Here is a 24,440-nt window from a genome sequence, read left to right on the forward strand (position 1 = left end):
TAATGGATATGGAACTGGTTAATTAAAGTGTGGTCCCCTCCATCCGCCCGAAATGCACTGCTGTGGTCGACAAGGAGGAGCTGTCCTGTGTTCCCGCTTGAATAAAAAAGAGGGAGGATGCCTGTCAATGAGGCCGTGTATGTGGAGCCTGGCTGGGAGGAAAATGAAAATCAGGTTTCGATGTAGCCTCTGGGGAGAGAGATTGTGGGTGCTGGCAGGGAACGTCATTGTCACTCACTCTGAACTCTTTTCAACTGTTGATGTTTTACATCGTGTGTATTTTTTTTAAGCTAAATTCATAGATATGCTCAGGCTCATATATATGCTCACTTCAGACGGATGAAAATCTCTGGAAGGAGGGTTCTTTCAAAGGCCCCCCCAGGGGAAGCTGACAGGCATGGCATCCCTGGTGGAAAAACTCTTCATCCTCTAATTTCAGAGAGATGGAACCTCTGTGACATTTGTGGGCTAGCCTGGGCGCATCATTGTCTTCGACGAAGGGCCTTCCAGATGAGTTACAGGAATCCGACTTACCAGGAGCACACACACTGTGGGGTGTGTGTGTGTGTGTGTGTGTGTGTGTGTGTGCAGCATATCTGAAGTGTGTAATTGAACACACAGAGCACCTGCTGGAGCACTCCCTTGAGATAGAGGTGGATGGGGCAGGAGGACAGGGGAGGTGAGCTACCGTGTTATTTCAGTGCCCAAGCCTTGTTGTGCTTTGGGACAACCCAAACTAGCCCCACGAGCCACCCTGGTCCCCAGAGTGCCTGATAGCCTGCGTTCCAGGTGAGCCGCCCATGGATGAGTTCTCTGGGGCGAGGCTGGATGATGCACCACTTTACAATTTTTGTGCCCAATCCTTTTATATCAAAAACAACTTCAGTGCTGTTTTCTGTCTTCTTGCTTTCACACAAATGACCTCATCCACCCACTGCTAGCCGGGTGGCACTTACTGTTTGGAAGGGGGGAAAAAAACGGAAGCTGCCATTCTAGAACCTCAGCAGTGGGGACAAAGGTGAGGGGCTTTCTGGCCACAGCCCTGCCTCAGGGGACCTGGCACCGCGGCCTGTCTCCCGTGGAGTAACTTTCGTGAGCAGCTCCACACTCTGCTCCAAGGCCTTGCCAGAGTCCCTCCAGAATCCCCCATGTTCCTCGAAGGACATAGAATGTGGCCCCGAGACCCTGCTCTTTGGGGTCTCCTGCACCCAGAGAAGCAGAAAGACACTTCTAGTCTCCTCTTTCGGGTACAACAGAGCAATTCTCAGAGACCTTCCAATCCTCAGAGGGCCTCATTTCAGTTTTAATTATCGTGTTGCCCGTTGGCTCTCTCCAGAGAGGCTGACAGGCACGGCCACGGCTAGAAGTTCGTGCCCCCCGGCCCTGAGCATCTCCCACTGTTTGTTAGTTAAGGGTCACTCTGCTTGGCCTATAGGACCCTGAACTCTCAGAACCGTGGAGGTGGAAGGACCCCCAGGGGCCACCTGGCCCCAGCAACTAGCCACTGCCCAGACCTCCCCTGCTGCCTTCCTGACAGAGTCACCCAGTGCTCTCATGATGGTGGCTTGTGGCCTCTGTCGACGATGAGATGGGGGGGGGGGGGGGCATGGAGGGAGGATGAAGAAGGGGCAGCAGGTGGAAGTGTTGGGAGGTGCCCCAGATGTGTGACATCCTTAGAATGGATCACCACTTTCCCTTCAGTGCCTTTTTTCCTTCTCAAGGGACCTTTCCCCCCACACCTCTCCTGCTCTCTGAGGTTATACTGAGAAAAATCCACAGAGGTGCCAGTGCAAGGTGTTAAGGCCCACGAGTTTGGCATTTTAACAGAAGCCAGAGCCACTTGAGAAATGAGGTAACAGCCCAAAGAGGGAAAGTGACCTCCCCAGAGCCACACAGCACATCCATGGCAAATCTCAGCTAGCACAGGTCTCCTTCCTCCCCTTGCACATCCCCTCCCAGGCTCCACGTGGCTTCCCCGGCAATGGCTGGAGTGCAGAGGGGGACTCTCAGACCCACCTGGCCAGTCATGGGCGTCACCTTTCGCTACAGCAGCCAGGCTGAACTGGCTTTACTCCTTTTGAAAGGAGAAGCATACACCCTGCTTAAAAACGCCTGCTAATTTTCCTAGAGAAAGTCCACAATTCCTGGAGGATGCCTGGGTGTCCCAGGTGGAATGGCTTTCCCCTCTGGTGTGCTTAAATAACAGAAGGAACATTTGTTGCTGGAAAATATCCATTAGGTTAATGAGATTTTTCTGCCCACGGAGATGAAGCACTTCCCAGCAGTGGGCATACTGCAGTTGGACACGTTGCGGTGTGGACAAGAACTTCAGAACCGCCATTCCATTTCGCCCACCCACGTGGTAAGCCCCGCGAGTGGAGTGGGCTCATTCATTTTTCTGTCCACTTTGGCCATTTGCTCCCTTGCTGTCTCCTGGAGCCACCTTGCTGTCATTTCCAAAGTCTGTGCATCCCCTGTTACCACAAAAGCTGCTCTGGGGGCTCCTGGAAGGTCAGCCCTCCCTGCACCTGCCTGGCCTATTCTTAGCAGCTCAGTTTTCCCCAAGTATTGTTTCAATCATTTATCGTTACCATGTCATACTCAAGAAACGGACATGAGATGCTATTTATTTACCTACTTCTTCCCGCCCTCCTGAATTGCAGATGAGGTGTGGTGGCAAGGGTGAACGCCTGGGAGGAGGACAGACCAGGCTTGACGCTTGGCTGTCCCCTCCTGGCTGTGTGTCGTTGGGTAAGTAGCTTGACCTCTCTGAGCCTGGTTCCACATCTGAAAAATGGGAATATTAGCTCCTCTCTCTCCGGGCTGTGGTAAGGAGCGGCAATGATTCATATAAATGACGGGACACAGTGAGCGACCAGCTCTTAGTTACACTCCTGAACACCTACCGTGATAATCTGCAAACATGCCCCTGTGTTATTAAGCTCTCGGAGGCCAGGTTGTGGAACTGAAGATGGGTTACAGAGGGACTGTCACTTTCTACCTTCTGCACTGCATATTTTCCTAAATCCAATAGGTCTGTATTTCTTTTGTGTGTGTGTGTGTGTGTGTGTGTGTGTGTGTGTGTGTGGCTAAAAATTTATCATATTAGTAATGATTCTCATTATCAAAACTTCCAACGGCAGCATGAATTACTTTTATAATCAAAAAGAAATATTTTGAAAAAATTTTTGAAAATTTTTGAAAAAATTCACCTCAGTGACTCCATTTTCCACTCTTCTGGTGTTTTTGAGTCTATGCTGCTCTGTCCACTTTCCAGCGGTGCTAACCTCTCCAGCCCTGCCTGTCATCACCTCTCCACCCTCACCCCAGCCACGCTCCCCTCCACCCGGGCAAGGTGGAACTGGAGGAAAGGGCTGCCCCTGTTGCCCTCCTCCCAATGCACCCTCACCCCTGCTGAGGCCAGAGCCCCTCATCCTGGCCCCTCACCTGCCCCTACCCTGCGGAGGACCCTGGAGGTTTCCTCAGACTGGTGCAGAGGGCTCCGCTCGGGTTAGTTCCTGTGGCCACACTCACAGACGAGCTTGTGGGAACCTGTGGGTTCTAGCCAGAGCTGACTCTTAATTACTCTGCCTTGTTCGCGTTTCTTCCCTTCCCTTCCCTTTACCCCTGTCCTCCACTTCTGGGCTCTAGCGGAGGTCAGTGGGCTCACAGCTCAGAAAGATTCAAAGGTTTCAAGGTGGGCCTGGCAGCTCAAAGCTGCTGAGGTCTATCGCAGACATAGACTCTGTTACTAGGCCTCTGTGGGCTAGCCTGGGCACCTGGATGCCTTAGACCAGAGAACCTTCCAGATGGGCTGTAGGTAGAAAATGTAGGTGCTGGAAGTGTTTTTCCTGGGCTCTATATGCACCTGCAATGCACATGCTTTGTACAGATCCTAGGCCTCCTGTTTTTGTTTTTGTTTTTGTTTGTTTCGGTGATGGATTGGGCTTTCCCCCAAGCCGTCTGCTCTCCTGTGCCCTGACGCTGTTGACCAGCCGCCTGGCTGGAGTTCACAGTAGCAACAAAACAAAAACAGTAATGACTAAACAGTCATCACTATATCGCCCCACTGAATTTGCAGATTCTATCCATTTTTTCACCGGGGGAAACTGAGGCTCAGGGTGGCTAGGTAACCTTCCCGTGGTCCCTCAGCCCTTAGGGGTGACGCTCAGCAGTACAGTGGCCCCTTCCTCCTCCTCTGCCTGGAGGACACTCCAGCCTGAGCATTGCTGCCTCAAGGGGCCTCCTCTCCCCAGGCTGTATACCTCCTGCCTGGCTCTCCAGCACTGGGTCTGATTTCAGGGGCTCAGCTCTGCCCCCCTGACCCTTCTCTGTCCTTCAAGGACACCAGACTGGAGTGCTCTGGCAAAGTATGGGGTGGCTACACAGGGCCCGTCACCTGCAAATGCCTCCCGGTGCCTGGAAGTCCACAGACACACTCCTCAGCTCCCCACCAACCCGCAGAGGACATATCTGAAGTCTTGAGACAGTGGGGCGGCTCTGCAGGGAATGCAAGCTGCAGACCTCAGCAGTTAGAGAGACAGCTGACTGGCGACGCGGAGCCTTCATCGCGTCTGCCCCTCATCTGCTGTTTAGCACCTGGCACACTGTGGGTACTTAATACTAATTAAATTCATAATGAACGTCAAAAAGGCCGGCATGGGGTAAATGTATGCATCTTTGCACAATAGTTCTACAGTGTGATGAGTGAGCCATTAATGGTTAATAAGGGATAAATGTGAATGTGGGAAAATCTGATTGCAAAGGAGTTTCCTCTTTCCTCCCCTCCCCAGATTTTTAAATGAAAATGTAGGATAATTTCCCTTCGGTTGTCCTTGTAGTAGGATTTATGATGAAAAGAACAGGGACAAGAACTTTTACGTGCTTCTCCGTATAGACTTGGGCACAGATTTGGAGTGTTTCTCAGTCGGTGAGAGCCAGCGCAGAACAGGCCGTGGGGAGTCTTCTCTTCCGGAATGGACAACCAGTGTCCCTTGCAGGAAAGTCCTCTTCTCCAGACCCAGAGCTGATGCCCTGGCATCCGTTTTGGGAGTGTGTCCTGTAAGACAAACTGGGTCAGCTGGGTCAGAGCATGGAGGCCGCTTACTCTTCTCAGTGCACACCAGCCAGCTCTGAGAGTTCAGGACACTCAGCCCTCCTTCCCGTAACAACCCCCTCTGGGCAGCGCCTGGGTGGCTTAGTCGGGGAAGCACCCAACTTTAGCTCAGGTCATGACCGCGTCGGGCTCTGTGCTGACAGCTCAGAGCCTGGAGCCTGCTTCGGATTCTCTGTCTCCCTCTTTCTCTGCCCCTCCTCTGCTTGCACTCTGTCTCTTGTCTGTCTCTCAAAAATAAATAAAAACATTAAAACGAAAAAAAGCAACCCACTCTGGATGGAAGACCTTGGAGGAAGCACTGTGCCTGGCTTGGGGTCACTGGGCTTGGAGGGAAATCAGAGGGGGTTCATGATTGCTTAGGTAAGTGGGTGACAATGAATTGCTTGGTGCCCCGAGGGACAAGGTGTGAAGAGCCCAGACAAGAAGCAGGTCACCAAATGCCCACACAGGAGTGGCACTCGGGAGGCCTCAGCCAATGATAGTGTCGTGTGGGAGTGCGCCTCCAGTATGGCCAGATCATTCCAACTTCTCAAGATAAATCAGAAATTGTACTTTGGAGGAAGATATCAGGGCACGTGGCTGGCTCAGTCAGTAGAGCATGTGACTCTTGATCTTGGGATTGTGAGTTCAAGACCCACATTGGGGGTGGAGATTACCTAGAAATAAAATCTTAAAAAGAAAAAAAGATCTACTCTCTTAGCAACTTTAACAAAAAGAAGAAGAAGAAGAAGAAGAAGAAGAAGAAGAAGAAGAAGAAGAAGAAGGGCACCTGGGTGGCTCAGTCAATTAAGCATCTGACTTCAGCTCAGGTCATGATCTTACAGTTCATGGGTTCAAGCCCCTCTTCAGGCTCTGTGCTGACAACTCAGAGCCTGGAGCCTGCTTCAGATTCTCTCTCTCTCTCTCTCTCTCTCTCTCTCTCTCTCTCTCTGCCCCTCTCCCACTCAAGCTCTATCTCTCAAAAATGAATAAATGTCAAAAAGGAAACTGTATTTCAATTGAATGTCACCATTTTCAAGTGTGAGTTACTAACTTAGAAGATTTAAAACTAATATACTCATGGGATGTTTGTCTGGTTTAAACTGTATCTGGAAGGATTCAAGCTAGACAGCAGGAAGAACTTCCTGAGATGGGGATTTTGAGAGCTTGGGAGAAGCGTATCATATGGTCCTGCTCCTGCCAGTTTGGAATTGGGGTGACAACCAGGAGTCGCTTATGGAAAGTCATTTCCAAAGGAGTGACAGCAGATCCCACTGCAGAGTGCTGGGGCTGGGAACTGCCTTCATCTCTGTGGCAGAGGCCAGCCCTTTGTCTACTTTGGGATATTCTGGTGCCATTCTATTGGAAGGGAGGAGCAGGGACTGAAGATTCCCCTTAAAGAGATCCAAAGCACCTGAGCCCATGACCCTCAGCAAATGGTTTTTGCTGACGGATACTCCGAGTCCTGTCTCTGGGCAATATCATGACTGACCCTGGACGACTCAGCCTCCCGATCCGAAGGCCTTATGTTTTGCTCTTCGAGGGTTCCATTGATTTGATACTTGTTGGATGCTGTCTTTTAACTAAGGGACGTTTTATCAAAACTCCCAGCCAAGGTGTCTAAAAGTCTAAAAACGTTCAGCACGTCCAGTTGAAGGCCTACTATGTGCCAGGCACTAGGCTACTTGGAACCACTCAGTCCTGGCCCATGAGAAACTGAATCTGGCTAGGGAGGAAACACACACACACACACACACACACACACACACACACACAGGTTTTATAAGTTAGTTTTATATGTATGGTAAAGATGTTATTATGTTGAGGCATCTTGACATACTGTTCTCTTACAAGAGAGGACGCCTGGAGCAGGTGTTACCTGAAGGCTTCTCTCCAGCATTGGTTGTCCTCTATTATGACTCAGGGATTTTCACTGAGCATGGGATGGGAATGTGGCTCAGAGATGAGAACGATGTTGGGACTGGATCCCCACCAGGATGTCAGACCAGGCTAGGACTGGTCCCCAGAGCCATCAGGAGAGAATTGCCCCTCTGTGACCGATTTGGCCCAGAAGTTCCATAGTGTTTACTCTTGAGACAGCTCCAGGGGACAGGCAGCTGGATGTGGACTGACTGTCGCAGCTTTGCTTATGGGCACTGAGGGAATGCTGGGGGCCAACCTACCTCCAGGGCTCTGTGTGGTTCTGGTTTCCTCTCATGAAAGGGAATCTGAGTTTTTCTCATTAAAATCTTCTCTCACCTCTGCAGCACCTAAGGAAACCGCAGCTGTTCATTGACTCAGCCACTGTCACCACCGCGTGGAACCTTGACCTACCCACTTTAGTCTTTAGGAATAGTCCTCTTCTTGAATGATACAAACTGGTGAGGAAGTGGAACTCCACTCTCACTTCTGGGAAACAACGTGTCCTACAGTTCTTCTCACATGGCAGTGAGCTTTTACGCACATGCTCGAGCTGAATGCCTGGGTTCAAATCCCAGCCCTGCTATGTCCTAGCTGTATGTATGAGCTTGGGCAGGTTGCTCGACCTCTCTGTGCCTGAGTTTCCTTATTTATAAAATTGGTGTAAAAATAACAATACCCACTTCATAGGGCTGTGAAAAGAATTAAGTGAATTTGGGTTTATAATGTGCTTAGAAAAGAGACTTGCACATAGCAAGTGGTAGCTGAGTGTTTGGATTTAAAAGATCCTTCAGTACATTCTCTGGAATTCACAAGTCCCCTTTTTTGCATTTCACAACTAAGCCCTGTCTGCCTTGAAATCCAGTGTGAGACAGGCCTATGCAAATCTGCAGGAAGAGGAGAGAGAACACCCCCCGCCCCACCCCACCCCAGTCCTTGACAGTGACCTCAGGACATAGCCTCCTCTGTGGCCCCATCAAGTGCACAAAGTCTGGAATCTCCAAAGCCCCTTCAGATGCCAGTACAGGGCCACATGAGCTTCAGTCACCTGTGACTCTGAAGGCTCCTTTGCTCAGTCCATCCTCACCAGCAAGGGTCATGGGGAGTGGAGGAGGGCGTATCGACTCCCAAATACGGGGAGAGTGGTGGGCTGGCTTCCCAGCCTCCTCCCCTCTGTTCTTCTCTTGCCTGTTCATCCATTCCTTCCTCTTTGAAGGCAAAAAACACCAAAAAGCAAAAGCAAAAACAAAACAAAACAAAACACAGTGCCCAAGGCAGGGGAGAAGGGCCCCAGAGCTCCATGACCTCACAGACCTGGCTTTTCTGCCAGGGTGACTGTGACGTCATGCCCTCCCTCCATCCCTGGCCACACAGCCCCTGGGGCCCGCAGGACGGATGCATCAGTTCCATCCTGCCCGTAGACCTTTGTGCACCCATAGCCCCCTTGCAGCCCCCGCTCAGCCCATCTCTGCCCGTAGGGGCTGCTCCTGCCGGTTTAGAATCCAAGTAACAACCAGGAGTCGCTTATGGAAAATCATCCCAATGGAGTGACAGCACGTCCCACTGCTGGGCCCGGGAACTGCCTTCATCTCTGTGGCAGAGGTCCGCTCTTTGTCCACCGACTCCTGGGCAGAGAAGCAGCTGCGAGAGCCCTCCCTGTTTCCTTAGGTAATGTTGCCGCCCTTCCCTGGGCAACACTTGGGGACCGGCACTTCATAACACACCCAGTGTCCCCCCTGCATCTTCCTAGCTGCCTGGATTTTGGAATTGAATCAGATCGAGACTGGCCTGCAGAGGAGGCCGATCTCCAGACCTCAGTGCAAGAGGGAGTCAGATTTTCCTAAGAAAACTTGCTGCGTTGTATGTGGGCGAATTTAATTGTGACTCCTGCACACCCCATTAGTGCCTTTCATCCCATGATGCCTTGCTTTTTCTTTTCCTTCCCTCTCCTTGTCCCTTGTGTTGGACATGTGATAGGAGTGCAGACATACATGTTTGTAGATTTGTTTATGCATGCAGTGACCATTTCAGTGCCTGCCGTGGGCCAGGCAGAACGAGAAGCTCTGAGAGGTGGGGATCCTCCCCTCCAGGGCCGCACCTCCCTCTGCCTGCGGCTCTCGGTCCCTGCCCCCGTTCAGAGATAGCATTTACTCAGGTCTGCCCCCATACGATGCTAGTGGCAGGAGGCAGTTTGGCAGGATGTATAGAGAGGCTTAAAAATACTGCTATCCAGGGGTGCCTGGCTGGCCATCCTAGCTGGCTCCTCCTCTTCCAGCCAGATTGTTGTTAAAGCATCCTCAACACGGTTGGCACCTTCACATTCTCCCAACATGCCCACCCTCCTAGCTGAATCCAGCCTGGACTTGGCCCTCTGTCTTTCTGTTATAACCTCTGTATCAGTCAGCAAGGCCAGGATGATGCTGCAGTGACAAACAAGTCCCAAATTCCAGTAGCTTCACACATTAGGCGCCACTGCTTCCCTCATCTTCCAGCCTTATGGGTCATCTTTTAGGTAATTGAAAATTTTCTGCAGCCTCCTGCCTTGGGGCCTTTGCATCTCGTCTCCCCTCTGTGTGGAATGTTCTTCCCTGCACTCTCTTCACCTTGCTAAGTTACCCGTATCCCTCAGGCCTCTGCATATGCATCGCTTCCTCAGGGAAGTTTTCTCCCACCCCCCAGGCCACCCAGGTGCCCCTTCTATGCTCCTGTGACCTTCTGGCCTTTCTTGTGACACTTGTCTCACTTGATTGTCCACTGTCTCCCTCAATGGTGCCTTCACAAGGGCAAGGACGTGTCTGTGTCACTCAGGGCTGTGGCCCCAGCACCTGCACCCTGGTTGCCAACCTAACTACACATGAGATTCATCTGAGGAGCTTTTAAAACATGATGCCCAGGCCCTACCCCAGGCCAGTTGAATCCTAATCACTAGGGTGGGTCCAGCCATTAGCAGGTATATTTTTAAAGCACTGTAGGGAATCCTCTGCTCAGTTGGTTGAGCATCTGACTCGATTTCAGCTTAGGTTATGATCCCAGAGTCATGGGATTGAGCCCCGTGTCAGGCTCCATGCTCCATGAGGAGCCCATTTAAGATTCTCTCTCCCTTTGCTCCTCTTCCCCCACTCTCTAAAATAAAACAAACAAAAAAACCAGGATGGGAAAGATATTTTCCTAGGTAACAATATGTTAATTTCATATTTCGCTTCAGCCAAGCTTTATTATGCACCTTACATGGGGCAGGCTCAGTGCCTGGGAAGGGTATGATTATACCCATTGTACAGACCAGGAAAGTTACTGTAGGTGAGTGGGGCACAAATAAGCAGTAAAGGATTGCAATAAATATTAGCTCCACCATCAGTCAAAAACAAAATCTCCATTACTTTTTAAATCACTGCTTAGGCCTTTCTTCTTTCCTTATTACTCTCTCCTACCTGCCATCCGGTCCCCTTACTTCTAAGTACAGGGGGTTAGGATGACTTATTCTTCACTACCCACAGTTTGCATGTGTTTATTAAAAAGTTTTTATGTTTATTTATTTTATTTTCAGAGAGAGAGAACATGAGTGGGGGAGAGGGAGAGGGAGAGAATCCTAAGCAGGTTCCATACTGTCAGCACGGAGCCTGATGTAGGGCTAGATCCCATGACCGTGAGATCGTGACCCGAGCCGAAATCAGGAGTCAGACGCCCAACTGACTGAGCCACCCAGGCACCCTGCACGTGTTTATTTAAATGTCAGGAATACCTGGCCAATGTTGGCTGCTACAGATCTCTGAAGCACACACTCCCAGGGGAACTGGTAATGGGTGCCCAGCCCCTGCTGGCAAGCTGTCCACCCTCTGGCAAGCTAAGTTCCTTTCTGGAAAAAGTGTGGCGTACTCTGCATAGAGAAATCCTTGTGCCTGACCACCAAGGCAGCCCTGAGGCAGGGCAGGCAGAGGGGCGCCTAAGCCCCATGAGGTTTTGGCTCTGTCCCTGGAGAGTATTTTATGTCATTGTTGAAAACTACGTAGGAGAGCTGAGATGGTCTCAGGTATCAGAAGACAGACACAATTTTGCTTCATCTCAGCACAGCCTTTAAAGGTGGGGTTATAGACTCACATTACAAATGAGGAAACTGAGGCTCAGAATGGTTAAGTCGCTTGCCCAAGATCACACAGCCAGTAAATTGCAGAATCAGAATTTGAACCCAGGTCTTTCATCTTCAAAGCCTGTGTTCTTTCCATTTCCCTCTGGTCAATTTTTTAATTTCCAAGATCAGACTCTTCCTCTTTTTGGGACACCTGCCTCCTGTCCCTAGAAAAAGGTAAATACTGTTAGAAGCTTTTCTGGCATGAGCCCACTCCAAATTTGCTTAATTTTGCTTTGTCATGCCTGCCCGGTTCCCCCGCTGGGAGACCGGGAAGTAGGTCATGGCTACAGGGAGCACATGCTCTGGCTGCTGTGAGGGTGGCCTCTGGTTTCGGGGCTGGGCAAGGGCCAGACCCCAATGCAGCACCACCCTCTGTGGGCCCTGCTCAGGTTTCTCATCCCTGGCCCTGAGAAGTCTTCATGAACCTTCACATCGTTGAGTTTTACATGGAGTATTGCACATTAGCAGGGAAATTGGTGGTTCAGGGAAAAATTAACCTTCATTCTCTTGCAGATCTGTGGATGGTTGAGCCTGGCTGATTGTGGAAGGGGTTTGCTCACCCATCACAAGCCACTTTGCAGAACGGTGGTATGAGCTGCTAGGCACCTTGTCACTTCACTTTCCCCTCCTTTATATCACAGAATGATCTTCAGAAATAACCCTGAAATGAAATGATAGTAATAATGGCCAGAAAAGAAACAGAAATAAGAAATTGTTTCTCTGACTGAACTCCATACATATAATTATGCCACAATTAGAAAAAAGAAAAGTAAATATTATGGTACAAAATAGGAAAAAAAGCACAAGTACTTATTAAACTGTTATTATATCTACGGAAGTTTGATTGTTGGTTGCAGCCTGATATAATGATAATTTATGTAAATCACTGTTCAGTTACTAATAAGTGAATTTTCATGAAAGTGAGACATCTACAGAAGTTGCCTGTAATTTAGCAACCACTAAATCATACCACGGATGTACTGCTTTACTGCTTAATTTTTTTAGTTTTAAACATGATAACTCAACAATTAAAAAAGAAGACATTTCCATTTGAAATATATTATTCAGACTCAGTAAAATATATCACGTGTGAGTAAAAGTTGTACTTACCAAGCACAAATATTACACTTGGCAGTTCACACTCAGTGTCGCTCTCTTAAATTTTAAACACAAATAAAAATCTCCATGTGGCCCCACGAAAGGACAGCATTAAAGTAAGTGAGCTCCTAGGTGGCCAAACTACCTTGGTTCACGCTTACAACCTACTTCCTAAATGCAGGAACGTGCTGTCTCACTGACACTGAAGCTACAAATGGTGCCCGAAGCAAGCTCACAATTCTGAACTGTTAAGAACTTTCTCTTGCAACAACCGTGTGGAGCCAACTCCACATATGTTGGGGCCAATTATGTACCTGGGAGTTCTCCAAGTGACTTCTATGGAGAAAACCAGGTTTCCTAAAGGGTACGTTTTTTAAAGTGCTAATGTAAACCTTACATACGTGTTATTAACACTCACCGGCAATGACACCGATTGTTTATAACTTAGAGACCAAGAACACATTTTTGAGGAGGAGTATTTTAGCACAAATACCGTTTAGGATTCTAGGCACATGACACTCATAAAACCAGGCTGGCTGTTAGTCGGTTTTATTATTGATTTTGGATTCTCTACAGACAGTCCACCCCTTTATTTATTACCTTGCCGTGTGGCAGCCACTTTCTCCACCTCACCCTTGGTCCCCACATTGTACTCCAGCCCCTTGTCCTGGTGGAGCCAAAGGAAGATTATAGAACTTTGCGGACAGTCCTCCTAGGACTGAGGAAACTGAGGCAAAGCCTTGTTTGTTAGGGGAAGATAAGGCCACTTGCCAGATCCCAGGTCCCTTGACCTTCTTCCTGGACAGGAAGAAGCCACTCTGGCTTGAGGGTTCCCTCTCCCAGTGCTCTCAAGTGTATCTGCACCTTAAAATGTCTTCTCGTGGAACTTTTGTTCTGTTATATTTACTGCCTTAAAAAAAAAATGAATAGATAAACCAGAACAGGTTAGGTTTGAGAAGATTGAAGTGAGCAATGGGTTTGAACTACATTCCTGCAGGTTTTTCTTAGGAGGAATGATCTCTCCAGCCATTCACAATCAATTGACTGAATTCAGAAATTCAGTCATTATTGGTTTACACTTTGCATTATTGGTTTGTTTCCTTAAAATACAATCATTAGTGGTCATTAGAATATTTAAAAGGAGTGTGTTGGATCTAAATGATGCATGAATTTATTCTTCTTTTCCGAGAGTAGTTTATACTGTGGGTTTTAAATTAATTTAAAAGAACACTTTTCTTGGACAGTTGCCCAAACGATACCATCAGCCATACGGTTGAGAGTGTGCCCCCTGCTGGTGCTTCGGTCACTAGACTTTTGCTGGCTGACCGCCATTGGCTAGAGACTGGTCAGCCTATGAGCAGGCAGGGACTTGAGCATGTGACCACGCTGTTGTAAAGTCATCAGTTCTCTGGAGAATGGAAACCTGCTTTCTGGCACCATGTGCCTCCATCTGCTCTAGGAGGCTGATTTCTTGTCTTCCTTTGCTGTCGACTAGCTGGGTGTCTTTGGGCAACTTGCGTAGCTTCTCTGTTGCCTCATCTGCAGAGTCGAATAACCTTCTTACCAGACAGAAGGTGGACTCTGAGCGGAACGCCTTTTTGAGTTTCTCTCCTCCTAGAAGGACCTCTGATCCTTCAAGCTGTTTAACAACCACGGGTTAATAATTGGGAAAAGCAAAGGGAACACTTATGTTCAGATAAGCATGCACATTTTTGTCCTCTGGCTGGACAGTGACTGTGGAAGGAACTGCCTGCAGTTACAGCCTTCTAGGGCAGACGTCTCTGGAGAGGGCTGCTGTATCCAGGAGTCTGTCACTGGCATTTGAAAATTGACTGTGGTCGGTCTGCTGACTCTGACAGCTAATGGTGTACTGAGAATTATCCCTCCAAAGAGGCCTTTCCATTGCCTCAGGAGATGCCAGGCATCCCCTCCTGGGTGCTGTGATGCTGCCTCCTCCCTCAGTCCCCACCCCATCTGTTCCCCTCTTCTTCCCTCCCCAAGCCCTCCTTTCCCTCGCAAGGCTTTATGCTGCTGCAACCTTTTCTAATGAGGAAGCTCTGGCCAGGACCTCTTCAAGCTTAATTATGTAACCTGCCACTGCTTCTGGTTCAAGGATCACCCTTGAAAGGGGGTCAGAGGTGGGCACACGGCCAGGGCCAGTTTACTTACCCCCCGGAACTCAGGCAGTGCAGGAATTTGCACTCTGCAAGAATTAGCAGCTCCACTACGAGCCCCGGAACCAAACCTGCAGGAAGAACGCTCTTCATTCTTTGTTAATTTCCAGCAAACAGGACCGTCACAGAGAGAGCTTGTTGGCTGCTCTGGCTGCACAGGGAACTGTTCTCCTGGATGTTGGCTCAGGGCCTTTAGCTGGCGCCTGGCCTTAAGTCTCTCTGATCTGGGCTTCTCCAAAACGTCTTGCTTCTCAACCATCACCCTCTTGACCAGAGGTGCCCCTTTGCCTGGAGATGATCCCTTTGCCTGATAATGACCCTGTCACCACCCTCTCCAGCCAAGAAGAAGGGGTTTGTTGCTCTGGGCCTGCTCTCCTTTCTAGTCTTAGCCCAAGTTCGCCATACTTAGCTCACAGAATCAGACTCTTGGGGGACAAGCCAATCTGCCTTCTCTCTTCTGGTCTGAGACTGTGGTTATCTTTTTGTCTTCCCTCCCAAACCACATCTGAGAGAGCAGGGAGCACACCGTCCATCCCTTTGTCCAGCCTGGAGCCTCTGCACGTGGTAGGCAGCATTCCGAGAATGGAGTTGCCCATGGGGTCGCTTTGCTCTGAAACTATCCCTGTGTCGTTTAGTATTCGTATATGTTTCTCCTTGGCCAGACTGAATACACCAAAGGGCAGGAACCACATCTGCTCCTTTTTCTGGGTCTCTGGTGGGGGCTGGTACGTGCCTTCCCCATAATCTGCTCGCTGACCTAGTCCCTGCAGTCCCCCCAGCTGCTCAGCCAAGGCCAGGCCACCGGGGTTGCTCTGTCCTGTTTATATCATCCTCTCCCTGCCTGGCCTATTCTGCTGCCCATAAGGTATCCTGGGGCTGCCTTCAGAAATGGAGGGCATGTGTGCACAGGCATGGGCATGGTACCCCACCACACACACATACAGCCTCTAAGCACAACACCAGTAATGCATGTGTGCACAGAAAGCTGCTATAAACTTCAGTACACAGCTGACATGCCTCAATCAGCCCCCAAGCCTCCCTCCACGGTGCGGTGATTGGCGAGCCTCTCACTTAGGAGCCCATTTCTCTCTGCCTGTTAATAATAGATGCTTCCTACAACCTCAGTGTGGCTGCTTTGATTTAAAAGTGATCTTAACCGAAGAGACTAATGGGTGGGTCTGAACTTGCGCCTTTTAAGCACAAAGCATTACTCTTAATTAACAGGATTCTATCCTTTGATTAGGAAAAGGCCCTCCCCCCCCATCACATCATTAGCTACCCACATCTGGACAGCTCCCAAAGCAGACTCCTGTTTTGAACTAAGCCCAGGTGTGTTCGCGGAACACCCAGAACGCTGTGAGAGCCACGAGTGCCATTTCAGCACACAGAATATGCAAGCCTGGGCTGTGTGGCAATCAGTGTGAGAAGCCCGGAGGGGTGACTCCCACCCCATTTCCTCCCACCTGGGAGAAGAGGTCTCTTCCATACATCTCACCATCCACAGTGGGAAAAGATCCCTCCTCCTGCAAGGGCCCACTCCTAGTCTGCAGATACATACGGGGTATGAGAGCACATTGGTTAGCCGTCATCAGTGCAGTTCCTGGGTCAGACTCCCCGCCTGATTTATTTCCTTCCTCCACCACAGACCAAGAGGCAATGTACTACTTTGTTTGTGGCCCCTCCAATGGATGGTCCAGAGGCTGGGGCCATAGAAGGGCCAGAGCTGTGGGGAGGAGCTCTCTTGCACCTCTGGCCTGCTCCCCAACCCAGCTGGCATATGGAAGAGAAGGGAGGAGGGGGCCCGGCAGGGCAGGTGGAGAGCCACCATTCTGGGGTTCTCCTGGTGCTCAGTGGGACAGAGCAAGCCCTGTGGGCTTTTTGCATCATTAAGCTTGAGTGGAGGAAGGCCATGCCATCGAATAGAAACTGATTTGGAGGCAAGCAGACTTGTTCACACCCAGGCTTTGCCACTGTAGCAGGGGGAGCCTCAGACAAGCGCCTTAACCTCTTGGAGATTCAGAGCCATCAACAATGGCGCTGTTAATACCTACCTCACTGGAGGGTGGGGGAGACTGAGTGTGGCACGTACTTCAGGGTCTCCCATGATGCCGGCACATGGCAGATGGGCTGTCCCAGTCCATTTCTTTCCTTCCTTTCCCCCAAATCCAGTTGTCGTTAAAGTACCAGTCCATATGAGTGAGCAGACTTACTTGTCTGTTTGCTCGGGTAACTGACTGCTACCAACATAGTGCCTTAAACCAACACAGACGTTTATCTGACGGTTCTGGAGGTCAGAAGTCTGACGCAGCTCTCACTGGGCTAAAATCAAGGTGTTGACGGCACTGCACACCTTTCTGGAGAATCTAGGGGAGGTTTGCTTTCTTGCCTTTCCCAGCTCCTGGAGCTGTTTACATTTCTTGGCTCATGGCCCCATCCATCTTCAAAGCTGGTGACGACCAGCTGAGTCTTTCTCATGTCACATCACTCTGACGCCGACTCTCCTCCCTCCATCTCCCACGTGGAAGGACCCTTGCGATTACACTGGGCCCACCCGGATAATCTAGGATCAGCGCTCTATTTTAAGCTCAGCTGGGCAACAATCTTAATTCCATCTACCTTCTTACTTCCCTTTTGCCACGTAAAATTAACAGATTCGTAGGTTCCGGGGATTAGGACATTGAACATCTTTGAGAGGCCATTATTGCCTACCACATTAACTAAAGGCAAATGCATAATTTTACCTAAGAGAAAAAGATTTAATAATTAATCTTTTCAAACCAGATCTGGAAGACGTGGGATAAGTATCTTTTTTTTTTTAGTTTTTTTAATGTTTATTTATTTTTTAGAGAGAGAGAGAGCAGAGGAGGGGCAGAGAGAGAGAAGGAGACACAGAATCCGAAGCAGGCTCCAGGCTCTGAGCTGTCAGCACAGAGCCGATGCAGGGCTCGAACCCATGAACCTCGAGATCGTGACCTGAGCCCAAGTTGGTCAGAGTTGGAGTTGGTGGCTTAACTGACTGAGCCACCCAGGTGCCCCTAGGGATAAGTATCTAAATTAGGATAAAATAATCCAAATTATACTTGATAATACCTTTGGTCACATTGTACTTTTTCTTTTAACGAGGTTTTTCTAAGTAAAATCAGTTCCGTTTGTATCCTGTTACAGCATCTTAACTAATTTTATATTTTTTTAACCTAAAAGAAGCCTTTAATCACTAGCTTCAGGTGTTTAGACACTCTTGATCCCTTGGATATTACTTACAAGTGCACATTTCATGGCTCCCTGGAAAATGCTGTCCACACAATAAGCCACAAGAATGAAAAGGAAATCACAGAGCTGTTTAATCGTAAACAGTCTTCTACATGGTTTCTAATTACTCTGCTCTTTCTCTTGAACTGAGAACTGTGGGTGACAGGGTGACAAGTTCTTAGATAATCATATGATGTGGCTTCATCCTGAGCCCCCAGGCACCCAGTGACAGAGCATCTACTCCCAAAATGTCCCCAGGGCCACATGTGAGAAGAGCTGTGGACTTCATGCATGGCCTGCATTGGTGACAGCTTCTCTTGACATGACATGTTCCCTCTGAGCATATTTCGGATTCTGATGTCCTTATCTCTCTTCGGTAAAAAGAAGCACATTCAGTGATCTGTATGCAGTGAACTTACTTTGTCGTATTTTTGTTCGTTGTTGGTATAGCCTGAAGGAATCAGATCATCTCTCTCCTCCCTGACAGGAGACACAGATTGATGTCCTAGAATTGTGACGGGGATTCAAAGAGAACAGTGAAAAGTAAAATGTATGACATGGGCAAAGATAGCCTGTATAGCAAAGACGTGGTATTTTTTAAGTAAACAGAATAGCATCTGACCTGTAGTATCAAACACATGGGTTTGATGTTATGGAAAACAGTGGTTTTCTGCCTTACTTGGGGTATCCTCATTGAAATGTCCCCCTGACTTAGGTTTGTATCCTGGCTTCAGTGCTGACTAGCTGTGTGACCTTGGGCAAGTCACTTCACCTCTCTGTGCCATAGAGGGGCTCTTTCTTTCTTTCCTTCTTCCTTCCTTCCTTTCTTTTTTAAATTTTTCTTTAACATTTATTTATTTTTTAGAGAGACAGAGACAGAGTGCCAGCTGGGGAGGGGCAGAGAGGGGGAGACACAGAATCCGAAGCAGGCTCCAGGCTCCGAGCTGTCAGCACAGAGCCCGACGCGGACTTGAACTCACGAACCCTGAGATCATGACCTGAGCCGAAGTCGGCCGCTTAACCGACTGAGCCACCCAGGTGTCCTGAGGGCCTCTTTTTTAAGGTCCATTCCAAGCTTGAGAACCCAGAATTATATGAATCTGTCCTGGCCAAGCAGGGGCTCCCAGACAAATGCCTGGAGAACAAGGTCTGCTTTGGGGGGAGGGGGAGAAGGAACAAAAATAGGAGAGACCTTGATGACAACAATGACAAACTTAAGGTCATTCCTGGTTAAGCCCGACACCCAGCTGACATAGCAGTTATATCCCATTCATTTTGGTCACTTGAGGTTTACAAAGGGGTGGGGAGATTTTGAGTTCCTTCCCCGATCACGATCACAGGGGAACATTCTCTCCTGGGGGCTGTCAGAGGTACGGCTGTTAGGGGGCTGGGTGGCCCGTACGAGGGAACAGGCTGGCTGTCAGATTTGCAAGACAGCATGAGCTGTGAGCTTGGGAAGCAGTTCATGTTGCCCCATCGCCCCCCTCCATCCCACCAAAACCCATCTCCCTGCCCCACACACTCATTGGTTCTCCAGTTTAGTGAGGACCTTCTTTGGGCCGGGTGTGGGCCAGGCGCTGAAGCCACAGTGGTGAAGAAGGTGGCACAGCCCTCCCACCCTCAAGGCATTAACCCTCCTGGACCAGTGCCAAATAACCAGAGAATCACAACACCGTGCAACAGGCGTTTACTGGGGCACACTTGAGGGCGTCTGGCGGAGCCAGGAAGGGCTTCTAGAGCTTGAGTGGGAGTTAGCCAGACGCAGGGGAGGGCAAAGTAGAAGGCTTTCCTGGCTGGGAGACGAGCACGCACAAAGGCCCGGACATGAGAGAGAGTGGCGTGGTGAGGGCGGCACATGCCGTTTGACAAAGTGTGCCGTGTGGCTTTCAGTGCGCATTCTTTCCTACGTCGATCTGTGAAGGTACGTGGAGCACCTAGCCCGTATACCGAGCACCGCACTAAGAACTGAGCTGTTTACCGTGGTTTAAAAAGACAAGTGCAGGAGTCTCCACCCTCAGAGAACCTCTAAAGGGGAGTCTAACAGGGTACAATTAGAGTATGAGGGGACAAGTATGACGGTGAATGCCGGACCAAATGTGGAGTGGAGGGAGGTCATAGGATCCCTACCTGTGTCTCAGGAACGTGGAGGTTTCCAGCTTAATCCCACAGATGTGGGGTCAGGGACATGTGTGGTGAAGCCTTCAGAAGTGAGGGCGTCGTGGTGTTTCCCCTTCCCCAAGACACCGGACGTGTGTGTGTGTGTGTGTGTGTGTGTGTGCACGTGCGTGCACGAGCCCCTCCCCAGCGATCCCTGCCTCTGTCGGCATCTGCACACCCTGAGCTTTGGGAGGACAAAATGGTGAATACAGCCCGGGCCTGCTGGCTCGGAGGGCCTCTGACAGGCCCATCTCTGTGGCAAAACAGCCTTCCGGGTGAGCAGTCTGTTTCTTCCCATCCATTTTCCCTCCTTTCCCTGCGCGTAGCCAGTTCTGTGTTTTAACGGATGTGACCTTGCGCCTCCCCCGCTAAGGTGTCTTCACCTGCCACGCCCTGCTGGCCCACCCACCTGGGGCGGTGCCCTGTGGCCCAGCGTTTTTTTCCTGGGCCCCCCCTCTGCACTGTGGGGAGCCACAACCCCTGCTCCGACCAAGGCCAGGACCTCTGCTCTTCCCACAGAAGAAGTGAAAGCTTCTGAGATGGTACAAACATTGCAAAGCCACCTCTGTGGTTTGTTTTATCACAGAAAAACTTGCCCCGGGGGTTGGATCTGAGCCAAAGCCAGATTGCCCAGAAGAGAAGAGGTTTGTGTGCAAGCGTCTTAATCTCAGACGGTCCTCAGAGTGAACCACTTTCGAGCCGTTCAGGCCCAGGGCTCCAACTCCCCGCCCACAGCAGAAGGGCATCTGTATTTTTCGATTTAGGAAAAGAAAATAAGCTTAATTTCGAGCCTCTTTTGCAATGTTTTAAAAACATCTTTATTAAGATAATAACTCACAGACCATAAAATTTGCCTATTGAAAGTTACAATTCAGTGGTTTACGGTATTCCTTTAAGATGTTGATGCTGATGGTAATTCCTGAGACCCTGGGAAGACCCAACAGCAGCTCAGATACAGGCAGGGGAGACAGCACTGAGTCACATGAATGCCTCCCACTTATGACCAACAGGCGTTCAGGGTCTCCCCTTGGCTTACACCCCCAAGGTATGGTGTTTCCTCATTTTCCATGTAGAATTTATTTCCCATTATGTGTCTAAGTTTTTTGTACTTCTTTCTTGCTTCACGCTGATAACATGGAGTCATACGCATTAAGTGCGTACCTCAGGGGCGCCTGGGTGGCTTAGTCGGTTACGTGTCTGACTTTGGCTCAGGTCATGATCTCACAGTTCGTGGGTTTGAGTCCCGTGTCAGGCTCTGTGCTGACAGCTCAGAGCCTGCTTGCCTGCTTGGGATTCTCTCTCTCTCTCTCTCTCTCTCTCTCTCTCAAAAATAAATAAACATTAAAAAAAAAAAAAGTGTCCCTGAAAGACTACACATCAGCTGTTAGCAAACCTGACCTCTTGGTCTCATTACCTTCCTCCCAGCATTGATTAGCCTTTCCCATCCGGGGGTCCCCATTGGCCCCATAGGCCTTCACCCCTGTCAGGTGCCTTTGGTGATGCTTCTACGGCCTCAAGTCAGAGCCCCACATGCACATGTCACCCTCAACAGCCTCTGTTTCCATGATCGATCACAAAGTGGCCCCGATGCCTAGAATCAATGTTAAGTGTCTTGGCTACCTCATCCTTCCAGCCTTGCCCGTGGCTGCAGGCAATTTGTGATATTTGAATCGAAGGAGAAGTGCACTGTGGGAAAATCCTTGGCTGTTACAAGGATGGTTTGCATTGCCAAAATGGGATGGTATTTGTTGCTTTTTATCAGATTATAAACCTAATATACGTCTATAAAACAGTATAATAAAACACAAATGTAGGGGTGCCTGGGTGGCCCAGTCGGTTAAGCGTCCGACTTCAGCTCAGGTCACCATCGCACAGTTCGCGGGTTTGAGCCGCGCACCAGGCTCGCTGCTGTCAGTGCAGAGCTGGGAGCCTGCTTCAGATTCTGTGTTTCCTTCTCTCTCTGCCCTTCCCCTACTCACGCTCTGTCTCTCAAAAATAAATAAATGTTAAAAAAATAAAAAATAAAACACAAATGTAGACCAATGAGAGAAAGTCTCCCTAATTCCATTTCCCTTTCCAGAGAAGACCGCTGTTCAGCACATAGCCTTTAGGACTTCTTGTATGCATATATATGTGTGTGTGTGTGTATGTGTGTGTGTGTGTGTGTGAGTGTGTGTGTGTGTGTTATTTTTGTTGTTGTTTGTAAAAATTCTGCACAAGCACATTTCTAAAGCTACTTTTTTTTACTTGGTATTACAAGGTGGAATTCTCTCCATGCCTCTGTGTTCCTCTCCCCCATCCCTCTTACAAAGGAGTCAGCTTCATGCAGGGTGCTCCAGGACATGATTTTGGCCCTGTCTCCAGGCGTCACGGGACCAGGGGATGATCTCACTGGGTACGCCATCTGCCCTGGCTGGCCAGAGGCTGCATCGGGAGGGCCAAGGGGCACCACGTGTCGTTAGATCTAAAGTGGGGTGGGGCTCTGTGCCCTATGAAGACTGTTTAGTCTGAAAATACAAACAGGATACAGAAAGGTTTGGCTAAATTAATGGGTGATAAGGTTGTCATGATAATAACCACAGGTGGAGCTTACGTAGTGTTGTCCAGGAGCCAGTGATGGTCCTAAGCACCTGACACATTAACTCACTTAAACCCCACATTTCATGGACAAGGCAGTGGAGGCTCTGAGAGGTTGAGTGACTCATCCAAGGCCACCCAGCTGGTAAGTGGCAGCCTGGCCCTAGTGTGTGTGCTTGTGCTTGACGCCCCTGTACCACACTGTCGTTGACTCTGGCCCTGATGCCGTGTCAGGGCACCTTTGTCAAGGGAGGAAGTCAGGGATGGCGTGCCTGCCCAGGTGTGGCATTTCTAGCGTGTGGTTCTTGCGCCCTTCCGGGACGGCGCTGAGCTCAGGCTGCTCATTACTGAGGGACAACTGCTAATTAGCAACAGCCTCCCGCCACCTTCCTCTCCCCCGCGTCTTTCAGAGATGTCCTCAGACTCAAGCAGTAGAGATGAAAATATCTTAAAAACGACTGCCTTTCCTCCTTCATTCTTCTCTTGCCTCCCTTTCTCCTCTGTGGCTCCCATCTAATGAAATGTCCCGGCAAACTCCGGCCTCCCACCCCACCCCTGGACCCTGCTCCCAGCAAGCTGAGACTTGGTGCCGAAGGGTTCGCACGCCCTCTCTGAGCCTGTCTGTCATTGTCGGGGCACCTGCACAGGGAGGAGTGGGGGGCACAGACCCCCTCGTTCTACTTTTGACATTTACCTTCTCTCCACCACTTCTGAGACCTTTCCGGAAGGCCTCCTTCGTTCTTCCTCTTCTCCCCGGGCTGCTCCGACACTGCCTCTCCCCTCTTTGGGCCATTATTCCCCCTCCTTCAGGGCAGAGGCACGGCCCAAGGCCCTCACATTGGCCCCTTATCTTATCCCTTCAGGCTAAGCCTCCTCTTTCTCGTCTTCAGGTACCTTCTCCTGTTCATAACTCACCTGTCATGACAACAGCATCTTACATGAGTCCAGAACAGTTCACTAAAGTGCTCTCTCTCAGGCATGTTTCCATTGACCTTCACAGCCACCCTGTGAGACAGGTATCATCATACCCACGTTCCAAATGAAGAAGCCGTGGTACCGAGAGGGCAAATGACTGGCCCAGTGTCAACCAGCTAGTGGTCCCTACTCAGCCTCGAACCCAGGGCTTTTGACTCCACACCAGGTGTCCTTTCCACCCAAATCCATGGAGAGCTCTCAGCTGAGAACAAGTGTCCCTCAAGAAGATTGGAGCTGATGCCTGCATCTCAGAAGCCATGGGCTCAGGGAGTCCAGCCATTCATTCAACTGATCAAGTTGGACTCGGTGTGTGTCACAAAAGGAGTTGGGGTTGAGCGGCCTCTAGGTGCACCTGTCGGGGAGACACAAAGATAGCATCTTAAGATCGGGAGACCTTGCTTCATGGAGAGCCCCAGGGTGGGCGGCGAAGCAAAGCATCCTCCAGGCTCACATTTGGGCTTAGAGTAGAGGGGGCAGGGTGGAGGCTGCCTCCCCAAACCCTGCTGTGAGGGTGAGGCCGGGCAGTGTTCTCAAAGTGCCTTGAGAAAGGGGCAGCCAGAGTGCCATCCATCAGTGCCAGTAATGGCTAATGGTGCAGCAGGTGCATTTCAGAACCCATGATGCTCTTTGGCACATGGCCCCAGGGTGCCTCTGAGAGGCTTCCTGGCACCCGAGGCGCTGCTGAGGCAAGAGCCTGACTGAGGAGTCCCATTCATCAGATGTGGCCACGTCTTCCTGTCTGAGACGCCACTCTACCCTGCCTGGGGTGAGTTCTGGTGCTCAATACCAGCCGACTTCCCATTCCTGAGCTGAGCTTTCCAGCAAATGGCCACACAGCAGACTCTGTCCCCAGCTCTGCCACGATTTCTAGGTCCATTGGAGGTCCCTCAGCCTCAGCCTCTCTGTGTCTCAGTTTCCCCAGCTGCAAAATGGAGCTAAGATTGGACGCGTGCACCTCGCAAAGGTGTAGTTGGGGCGGTTCCTCCTACATCAGGACTGTGCGGTGGAGCTTCATGGTTCCTGGTGGAGGGTCTCCAGAGACCCACCCAATGTCACACCCACCCAGTGA

At 50.0% G+C, this 24,440-nt stretch overlaps 1 protein-coding gene and 2 long non-coding RNA genes across 21 annotated transcripts in view; 2 read left to right on the forward strand and 1 right to left on the reverse strand.

The window, feature by feature from the left end:
- Nucleotides 1-24,440, forward strand: part of MAPT (microtubule associated protein tau) — a 96,975-nt gene that overhangs the window by 17,682 nt on the left and 54,853 nt on the right. The gene's annotated exons all lie outside the window — the stretch shown is intronic.
- LOC132687504 (uncharacterized) lies at nucleotides 4,661-8,171 on the reverse strand. The gene is made up of 2 exons (XR_009614161.2): nucleotides 8,064-8,171; nucleotides 4,661-5,059 (listed from the first exon to the last, which is right to left on the reverse strand). It is a non-coding gene; the product is annotated as an uncharacterized LOC132687504 (long non-coding RNA).
- Nucleotides 8,188-11,974, forward strand: LOC144614226 (uncharacterized). The gene is made up of 2 exons (XR_013551852.1): nucleotides 8,188-8,683; nucleotides 11,655-11,974. It is a non-coding gene; the product is annotated as an uncharacterized LOC144614226 (long non-coding RNA).

This window comes from Panthera onca (genome assembly GCF_046562875.1).
Source record: "Panthera onca isolate mPanOnc1 chromosome E1 unlocalized genomic scaffold, mPanOnc1 haplotype 2 h2.Chr16_ul_2, whole genome shotgun sequence".
NCBI lineage: Eukaryota > Metazoa > Chordata > Mammalia > Carnivora > Felidae > Panthera > Panthera onca.